The sequence below is a fragment of the Falco rusticolus genome, chromosome 4 (genome assembly GCF_015220075.1).
Source record: "Falco rusticolus isolate bFalRus1 chromosome 4, bFalRus1.pri, whole genome shotgun sequence".
Classification (NCBI taxonomy): domain Eukaryota; kingdom Metazoa; phylum Chordata; class Aves; order Falconiformes; family Falconidae; genus Falco; species Falco rusticolus.
The window spans coordinates 37,214,995-37,223,120 of NC_051190.1; positions in this window are offsets into that span (position 1 = coordinate 37,214,995).

Consider the following 8,126-nt stretch of genomic DNA (forward strand, 5'->3'; position numbering starts at 1 on the left):
CATTTGTACACAGCTATTTTTAAAGCTGATATTGCCGGTTCCCTCTCTCCCTTACCGAGACAGCTTCACCCTTGCCCCGGTTTCTAGGTTTATTTCCTCCTCCACCCGGGGCCAGCAGGGGCACAGCGGGTGGCTATGAAAACCTAAGATTAAAAGATTGCAGGAGAACACCAGCTCAAAGCCATCGCTGCAGCATCCATCTACATGGAGACACCCCCCCCAAACTGCTTTGCTTTATCGCGTGGAGAAAGGCAGCAGCCCGAGGGTGCCCTGCTCCCCTGCCTGCCACGGCACAGGGCGGGGGGTGTGCTGTCACCGTGGCACCCCAATACCCCAGGGACCCCGTCACACCCCATGCTCCTTCTTCAAGCACCAGAGCTGCGTTGAGCTGCAGCTGCCCTTGTCCCCATCCCCTCTCCTCATCACCCTCTTCCTCCTCCCGCTCCCGTAACGTGCCCACAGCAAACTTCCCCCCCCCCCCCCGCACTGGTCCCGGCATCCAGAAGCGGGGCCTGGTACGGCAGCCCTGCTCCTGCCCGGCGGGCAGCAGGGTGGGCAGGGGCAGGGCGGGCAGGATTCCCGGCCCCCGGCAGCCCGCTCCTCGCCGGCGCTTTCATCCTTATCGGGAAGGTGCCACTTGGCAGCTGGAGCGGTCCCGAGCGCTGCCTTCCCACGCACCCTGCCCCACGCACCCTGCCGCCCCGCGCTCAGCCCCCCCGCACCCCGCCCCTGCCCCCCTGCCCCCCCCCCCCGACCCTGCCCCCCGCCCTCACACACACGGTGACACACACACAGGGTCACACGGGCAAACACCCCCGCTAACACGGTCACCCACACAGCGGCACGCACACGCACTGACACACGCACGCGCAACCCACGCTGACACGCGCACCCCCCCCACGCGCACCCCCGGGCTCGCTCTGGCCCCGCCCGCCGGTGCGGCGCGTGCGCGGGGCGGGGCGGGGCCGCGGGACGGAGCCGCAGCTGCAGCCGCAGCCGCCCGGCCCGGCCCCGGTGAGTGCGGGGAGGGGGGGCAGTACCGGCGGCGCGGGGGGATGCTCCGGCAGGGGATGCCGGCCCGGCGCGGGGGATGCCGGCGGGCGGGGGGTGCCGGGGCGGGTGTTGTACCGGCGGGGCGGGCAGGCGGCGGGGGGGGCTGCGGCCCTTCCCGCAGGGCGGCCCCGCCCGGGGCTGCGGCGCCTCCGGGGCCTCTCGGCCGCTCTGCGCCCGCCGGGGCCGCCAGCCGCCGCCAGGGCGCGGGGAGCCGGGCCGGGCCCGGGCGGGGGTGGTTCCCCGGGCCTGGCCCGGCCTCGGCCCGGCCCCCGTGCTGGGGGGCGGCGGTGGCCGAGGAGGCGCCTGGCGCCCCCCGCCGCCCCGGGGCTTGTGACGGTGCGGGGAGCGCAAGGGGACGGCGCGGCGAGCCGGGCGCTGCTCCCGGGCTGCCCCGCATCCCCCCCGGCGAGCGCGGCCCGGATCCCCGTAGCGCTGGGAGACACGGGCGGCCCCGGCTGCCGGCCCGGGGCTGGGGGTGCTTTGCACGACGGCTCACGAGAAGCTGCCCCCGGCCCCCGGCCCGGCTCCAGACTGGGCTGCCGCATCCCTGAGGCCGCGGGGGCTACGGGGCCCCGACGTGCCGCTGCCAGCCCTGGAGCGAGCGGCCCCTGCCCCGTCCCGCCGGGCCCCGGCCCCGGCTGCAGCCCCCGTACCGTGCGCCGCTGCTTCTGGCTTTCGATGGGACAGAGCCCGACCCGTGGGGGACACGGGGGGCGCTGAGTGCTGCGAGGCTGCGGGTCTGTAATGGGCGGCAGCCCCTCACCCCCCCTCCCCAACCTTGCAGCCTCCTGGAAAGTTTTATTGCTCTGTTTGCACAAGCGCTGGCGCTGGGGAGGGTTTATGAGCTAGCTGTGGCATGACTCTTGCATTTCGGGGAAGAAAACAGCAGCAGCGAGAGCTGCGTGACCACCTGTGGCTGGGCTGGTGACCACCGGCCCCGGTTGCTTTTTGCAGGACCCGACTGTAGCAGACGGGACTTTCTGGACGCGCAGGCGTCAGAAATCACTTGCTCTTCCTGAAAATGTTGGCCAAAACAAGTCCTTCCCCTGGCGACGTGTGCTCATACTTTTAGTTTCCAGCACGGGTGTTGCGGGAAGCAGGGAAGTGTTACCCGCGCCAGCAGCGCTGTGGAAAGCCATGAGCAGCCCCCACCAGGTGTATGATGCCACCAGCCTGGGCACCGTGTGGTCCTCAGCACGGCCACAGAGATGGAGGTGCCCGGCAGGGTCTGCAGCTCATCTCCTAGGGATGACATGGTGCCTCTGAAGTTGGTGTGGAGAAATGCTGATTATATGGAGGGGAAAAAAAAAAAAGCAACGTCTGCCATTTCCAGGCCTCGTTTCTATGGGAACGGGACATCAGAAGAGCAGAAATGCAGTGAGTGCTCTAAAATATCTGCCAGCTCCTGGGAGCACATGGCGTTTGCTCGGCTTGCCCTGCCCTTTCCACTGAGACAGCGGCTGGGGACAGCTGGACCCCAGTGGTGAGGTGGTATGGAAGTGAGTCAGGAGGTGGGATGCTGTGGCCTTGATCCCTGCCGATCTTCGGTCCATCGTCATCTGAATCCACTGATGGGAGAGCTCTGGTCCAGGCTGGCAGCTGGTGCGGCCGGCACGCTATCTGGCACGACGCACAGGCGCTGGTGGTGCTGGCCAGGTGGTGGGGACTTGTCTGGCTTCGGGGGGGCGGGAGGGTCTCCTTCCTCACTGACCTCCCTGGGCATGACCAGGGTGAATCTGTACTCACGTATTTAGGAGACTTCCTCCCACCACAGCTGGCCACACGGTGTTTCCAGCAAGGGGGAGAGGAACTGGGCTGTTCTCCAAAAGCTGGTGGTGGTCATATCACTCTTCCTCCGGATCCTTGGCTGTACCTCTTGTGGGGAAAGTTGGTCTTACCTTGCAAGGCATAGTGCTGAGGTCAGGCAGGATTGCTGCTCCGGAGGGGATGACCGGGCCCACCACCAGCGAGTAGGTGAGCGCCTTGCAGGGTGACCTCCGGCGAGGTGCGAGCAGCCCTCCTTCCCGGGCAGAGGGGTCCTGGAGGCAGGTGGGGGCGTCTGGGGACCCTGCCTGACCTGCCTGTGGTCACATCATCTTGGAGCTGATCCAGGCAGCACCTTCCAAAAGAGTTTTTCCCTTTTGGGTTGAAAAAAATATCATTTCTGTGGATGCCCAGAGCCTGGAAAGCCATTTTGGCTCTCAAATCTGGTTAAGAAACCCTTAAAGCCCTTAAGAAACCCAGCTTCTTCCTTCTCCCGCTCTCCAGCAAGGGAAAGGTCCAGTGCGGGTTTTCTTTGAACACCTGAAAACTTGGAAAAAATGTATTGACAGTAACGAAGTTTTCCAGCTTCTCGTAGTGTTTGTGTTACCCAAGAGCTGCTTGACATTTTCTGAAGTGATGTGCCAACCCCGATGACAGCTATAAGACCTGCGGGGGTGGCTGGGGGGGGGCAGCTTGTGTTTGAGGGTGCGGCGGGGCGAGCAGCCAGGAGAGACGTGGGAGCAGGAGGTGAGATCTCTGCGAGGGCAGCAGCCTTCTCCAGCCTGACCTGTTGTGTTTGTCCTCTTTAAAAGTTTGATTCTCTTGGTTTGCTCTGGATTCCCGTCAAGTGAGCGCATGAGGAAGGTTCCTGCTCCTATCTGCCACGTGTGGTATGTGAGAGCGTGGGGCTGGGGGACTTGCTGTAGGGGTCCTATGGCAAGCCGGTGGCATTTCTGCCAGGGCATGCGTGGACTGGAGGCCAGCTGGAGACACAGCACTTTGTGGTGAGCTTGAAGGTGTTTAAGCTGCAATCTAGCAGCAGCTGCCTTTGCAAAGTCCCCTTTGCTGGGTCCTTCCCTGCTTGCTGCCTGAGGGATCTGATGGGCTTTTCTGGGCTGCAGGAATGGACCTCTTTGCTTCTTTTTCTGACCAGAGGAGGTTCCTTGAGTGCAGATGTCCTTTCCCATTAAGGGAATCTGACTTCTGGGCGTGGAGTGGCAAGAAGAAGGTGTTCTTTTTTTGCTCTGAGAAAGCACCTGGGTGTTGGGTTGGGGATGGGAAGGTGTGTGCCAAGCCAGAATGCTTCTGGAGGGCTCGAGGAGCTGGTGGCACAGGGCAGGCAGGTAGATGGATGCTTGTTGCTTTGTCTGCAGACCTACGTGGATTTTAGCTTGCTCTCGCTGCAGCTCGGTTGCTCCCAGCTGTTGGTGCTTTGCTCACAATGTGCGTTTACCAGTCACTGGTCTGGGAGCGAAGGTCGGGCAGGCTGGGCTGCCAGTCTCCCCTCTCCTGCTGGCACCAGCACCCTAAACTCGCTGCTGGGGTTGGTGGGTGCTGGCCAGATCCAGGGAGCTGATACTATCCTGACCAGGGCTGGAAAACGCGCTGTTGAGTATCTCCCAGGGCATTGCTAGTAGGTAACATGTCTGTCCTCGTCTCTGCAGTGGCTTTTGGTGCTGCCAGGCTCTGGAGCACCAGCTCTCGGAGATGAACCCGGCGCTGCCCGCTCTGGGGGTGCGGCAGGGCTGGTGGGTGCTGCTGTGCCCAGGCTGGCCCCGTCGCTGCAGGAGGAGGGGGTTTGCTGTGCTGGGAGCCCGAGGGGCTGCTCGGCTGGGGGCTGCCCTGTGTCTGGCAGCGTGGGCAGGTTGCTCTGCTTGTGCCAGGGCGGTCCCTTCTCAGTGCCACGCTGCTGGGTGACTCTGCCAGTGTGAAATCACAGCCCATCTGCTGGTGGGACAGCAGTGCTTCATCAGGGAACGCCACTGCAAATGGAGACAAAAAAACCTTGGAGGGATAGCAGATGCTTCCCAAGAGGGGGAGGAGGCAGGTGTATCGTCCTCGTATGCTGACCTTCCCTTGCGCTTTCCTGCCCTTTTCTCATCCTTGCCTCTCCAAGGAGAGTTTCTGCGGAGAAAGCACTGGTAACGTTGTAAACCCAACCCTTCGTGTTGTGGGAGACAGAGCCACAACTTAAAATTTTCATCAGTCCCAAATAATGGGCTGCAAAGGGGGCTGGTGGCCTTCCTCAGGCCAGTGTTTGCGGTTCTGTAACCCTGTGCTCCCACTGCTTAAGGAAAGCTGTTCCCTGCCTGCTGCGGGCAAAGCACTCCTGATGCTCGCGGGATGGGTTTCTGCACAGCAGCCTGCCTCTCTTGCAGCTCGGGTCACGCCAACGACCGGGAACAGGTCACGCCAGAAACCGCGAGCTCTGGCTCTTGTGGGTCAGTAATGAGCCTTGGAGAGGAAACACGACATTTATTTTTCGCTGTTTGGGGTTGAGCCAGCTGTTGCAACATCAGGCTGGAAGCAGAGAGCTGCCTTCGGGCTGCCAGCGAGTGGGATGGGGGATGCTGCCCTCCGTGCCTGGGTCTGTGGGCACCCGGTGTTCACGGCTCTCCCCTCTCTTGCAGGGTCCTGCGGAGCGGCGGCGGCGGTGGTCCCCCTCTGATGGGATGATGGTTGTTCTCAGGCAGTTTGGGCTGCTGCTCTGGAAGAACTACATCCTGCAGGTAGGCTGGCACCGCGCTGGGGGGCTGCCTCTCACCTCTGAATGTGGGTACCCCAGAGCTTGCCTGGGGTCTTGGTTCTCCAGCAAACCTTCACCGTGGGCCCAGGGCATCATCCCTTGGAGGAAACTGATTTGCTTGTGCATGTGATGTCATCCTGCTTTTGTGCCAGGGAGTGACGGGCAGGGCTGCATGCTCAGTTGTCCCTGTCGCCTCGAGCACACACTGTGCTCACCCCCTCCTGTGCTCTGGCCGTGAGTTCAGCTCCCCTTTCTGGTGGGGCAGGATAACCCATGCAGCCCTCTACTTCTTGAGCTGTCCTGTTACCCAGCCTCCTCCGGAGGTGCTGATGGCTGCATGGCGCCTCTAAACCCACCGGGGCCCAGGGTTTTTTCCCTCCATTACTTTCTACAGCCCTCCAAAGCAGGCACTGGGGGTCTTAAAAATATTAAGCCAGCATCGTCCTGGTGGCTGTTCTCAGCACAGCTCTCTGTGCGGCAGCTGGCTGTGGATGAGGGATTTTGGGGCCTCCTTGTCCTTGTGCTGGACGAGGCTGCAGCGCCTTTAAGCAGCATGTGGATGCAGGACCCAGAGCAGCCCTGGCAGAGCGCAGCGGAAGAGGAGGGAGCGGAGATGGCTGCAGCCTGGCTTTACGCTCTCAGTTACCCTTCTGCAGCTCAGCACGATGTTGCTTTAAAAATAAACAAAAGGAAGAGGGAAGGGAGGGCTGGGCTGCCTGTGCCTGGCCTTCCAGCAGGGCAGGGAGCGACCAAAGGGACCGGCAGCAGGTCTGGTTTGCAGCCAGCAGCGTGTTCTGTGGGTGTGCATGATGGCAAGTCCTGTGCGTTCCCCTTGTACACCCCAGACACGTGCAGGACAGTCCCCCAACCCGTCTGCAGGGGCATAGCAGTGTTTTCTGGGTGTGCTCCAGGGTGGGGGCACCCCTCGTTGTGTTTTCCAAGGCCACAGGCTGACTCAGATCTACTGCACCGGAATACAGCCTGAAGTGTTTGCGTTTGCTCCCTGGCTCTTAAGTCTCCATCAAAAATTGTGCTCCTGATGAAGATGCAGAGCTCCCGAGCCATCATCACCCCAGTGCGAAGATGGATGCTGGGACACATGGCTTGCTCAAAGCTGGGGCAGCCCTGGCCAGGCGGAGGTGGTGATTATGGATGAGCGTCCCTGTCACCTCGGGAATACAGCAGCTTAAATGACTTCTGCGGCAGCAAAAGCCTTGCGCTGGTAAATGTGTATTAGCCTGTAAGTTCAGGGAGCCAGGCAACCGTTCTGGAGACAGCCCAGGAGACTAAGAGAGGTTTAATACGATAGTAAATCAGCGGGAGGCAGCTGGTCCGCCAGAGCTGCATTATAAAACCATCAGACATCTGCAACGTTCACTTTTACGAGCGCAGCCTTCAGAAAGGCTCCTTTTTCCCTGCCGGCTCGGGGTTGCTGCCTCCGTGCTCCGCAGCGCTGGCTCAGCCCTGGCTGTGGTCCCTCCCAGGTGAAGCCTGAGGAGGGGTTTTAGGCTTTGGCGGTGGGTGCCAAGAGCCAGGCAGCGATGGGGGGAGCGGCTGCGTGGCTGTACACCTGCATGGTGCCTTCTGAGAAACTGTCCAAGAGCCAATGCACCCCAGCTGCTGCCGGCAGACTGTCCCCTTCCTGGGAGGTCTGGGGTGCTCCGTGCCCAGGGCTCCCTTCTTGCCCCACTGCAGGCTGCGCCCACCTTGGTGCGCCCACTTGCTGCTTTCTTTTTTTTGGCCCCCGTTTAAAAAATAAAAGCTTTTTCCACCGTTCAGAGGGGTGGGAGGTGTAACTACATGGTCAGCACTGCTCAGTGCTTGATGTTTGTGGAGCTGAAGGAGCTTTTGTGGCGGCTGGGGTGCAGACAGGTGGGGAACCCCAACAGCCACGCTGTGCCTGCAGCCTGCTCGCCCTGTACGGGCACCTGGCACTCGCAGGCTCATTCCTTAGGGCCCCCCAGCCCGTCGCTGTGAAGCAGGAGGTGATTTACCACTGAGTGTACAGAGGTGCTGGGGGGGCTGTGCCGCTGGATAGAAACTGATTGCTGAGACAGCAAAGTTGTGAGAATAAAGCTCTTGGTGCTGCTCTTACCTGGTGGTGCTGCTCTTTCCAGCCAGGCAGAGGGGAGGGTGTAAAACTCCCTATGTCTTGTAAAGCCTGTCTCAGCCAGAGCCCTCGGAAGAGGTTAATGCTGCTGCTTCTGCTCTGGGCATGTGCTCAGAGCCAACAGCCGTGAGTTCTGTGCCCAGAGCTGCTGCCAGGGCCATCTCATGAGCTGTCACTGCAGTGGAGTTTTACGGAGGCTGGCTGGGCTGGGCTGGGCTGGGCTGGAGGCGGCTGGGTTTGCAGAGGGAAATAATGCAGCTGGGTCCAGATCTCCCCCCCCTCACCTGGTCCTGCCTGGTGGCTGCTGCTGCTGCAGCGGGCACACGGGTCGGCCGTGCCCTCCTGCCTGCGGTGAGACACGGTGTGCCCGGCTGAGCCCAGGCCCCGCATCCCGCTCCCATCCCTGCCCCAGCTGCGTGGTGCAGCTCCCAGTGGGAACAGCCCAGTGCTTGC